Raw genomic sequence first — 2,272 nt, 5'->3', positions numbered from 1 at the left:
TTTGACCTTGTCTCTGAAGAAGAGAGTGTGTGCTCCGGTCATCCCTGGGTCTAGTCACTGAGAAGTAGCCCAGTCTTTCTTCATTCTACGGTCTGGACTGTGAGCACCACGGGCTGAAGCGCAAGACATCCTTCCTTTAAGTGCTTTGACCTTGTCTTCATTTTTAAGCACACTTGAGTACATAACCAAATGTACTCATCTGAGTAGGTTAAGTGACCTTAAAGCGAAACTGTACTGTACCATTTCTGGAAATAAACTCATTTTAGGCCTACACCTCCCCTTGAGTTTGACCTTTCTCTTGTACTTCCAGTTGTTCTCTGAATTTGGCAGTGCACATTTTACCTCCACTTATATAGCATATATCATTGAATATTATGGGTCCAGCTAGCGGCTAGCTGGACCCATAAGATTCTATATTAATTCCTAGCTTGTATCTAAAATCACCAGACTAAGAGAATGACTGAAAGAACAGAGGAAAGTTCAAACTCAATTATTTAATTGAAGGAGAGGTGTAAAATTCGCTTATTCAAAATAATGTTTTACAGTGGTTCGAGCAATTTGTAGATCTAATTAATGTGAATTGAAATTTGCTTACATTAGCCATTCTCCAGGTGAAATAGCCCCACTAACTACATTTGACGTCTATACAGTTAAAAAAAGGGAGTCCAAGGCACTCTTCTTGTGGAAAAATATTAAAAAGCCTTTATTGAAACATGGCTAAAAGTTTTAAAACATGGGAGCAGAGACCCACGCGTTTCGGCGCAAGCCTTCTTCAGGGTAACTGCTCAAACAGGAATTCCTAATGATATACACCTGCCAAGCACAGGTAGGAAGTCACATGAACCATTTCCCAGGTAAAAATTACATGCAAGAGCCACAAGGTGGCCACACAGGTGTCAAAAGCCAGTAAAATGGCCAGGTAGAGAGAGAGAGAGAGAGAGAGAGAGAGAGAGAGAGAGAGAGAGAGAGAGAGAGAGAGAGAGAGAGAGAGAGAGAGGAGAGAGAGAGAGAGGAGAGAGAGAGAGAGAGAGAGAGAGAGAGAGAGAGAGAGAGAGAATCACATACAAGAGCCACTAGATGGCCATACAGGTGTCACAGGCCAGTGAGTGGCCAGGTAGAGGGGAAAAAAAAACATATATACAAACAAAAGAAGATACATCAATAGCCACTAGGTGGCAACCGGCTTAGATAAGGACAGCTACCAATACTAGAAAACCACTTATAAACTGAGAAATCATTACAAAAAAGGACTAAAATCAATTTCTTCATTCAATCCTGGGTATGTCATGGCCTGCATAGTGTATATGTAGAAAGTTTCCCTTTGTAGTAATAATTTTAACCTGTCACCACCCCTAATATTCTTTTTGATTGTTTCTAAACCTTCAACCATTAACCCATCTGGATTGCTATTGTGTGCTGTGTGAAAATGTTTAGCCATAGGATAATCCAAGTTAACCTTCCTAATGGCATTTTTATGCTCGGAGACTCTGTCTTTTAGACGCCTTTTTGTACGGCCTATATAAAAACAGCCGCAGGAGCATGATAAACGATACACCACAAAGGTGGTATTGCAGTTGATGAATGCTTGAATGTTATATGTTTTGTTAGATTTGAAATCAATAAATTGTTTGCATTCTTTCATGTTGGAGCAATGGTTGCAATGACCACATTTGTATGTACCAGTTATCTGTCTATGGAGCCAGGTGGTCTTTTTTTTCACATTAAGATGGCTAGGTACAAGTTTGTCTCGAAGGGTGGGGGCCCTTCTAAATGTAATTTTGGGGGGGACTGGAAATACTTCTCTAAGAGTAGGGTCACTTTTCAACAGGTTCCAGTTGGACAAAATGATCCTTTTAATCGGATTGGCAAAGCTGCTATATTTTGTGACAAAGTAAACTTGATCTTGACTAGATGACTTTCTTTTCTTCTTTTTGAACAGATCTGTCCTCTGAGTGGAGAGAGCTTTTTCATTGGCAGACTGTACATCAGTTTGGTAGCCCCTCTGTGTAAAACGATGAGACATGATTTTGGCCTGCTTCTCATACTCTAGGTCTGAATCACATATACGTCTCAGGCGTTGGAATTGTCCAAAAGGTATATTATTTTTTAGCCAAACTGGATGGAAACTATCTGCTCTCAACATAGTATTTCTGTCTGTAATTTTGCGGAAAACCGTAGTATGGAGCCGGCCATCCAGTCCTTTTGAGATAGTTAGATCTAAAAAGTTAATAGTTGTTTTTGAATGTTCCATAGATAGTTTAACATTCCTATC

This window comes from Engraulis encrasicolus, unplaced genomic scaffold (assembly GCF_034702125.1).
Source record: "Engraulis encrasicolus isolate BLACKSEA-1 unplaced genomic scaffold, IST_EnEncr_1.0 scaffold_25_np1212, whole genome shotgun sequence".
NCBI lineage: Eukaryota > Metazoa > Chordata > Actinopteri > Clupeiformes > Engraulidae > Engraulis > Engraulis encrasicolus.
Note: the sequence above shows the minus strand (reverse complement) of the source record.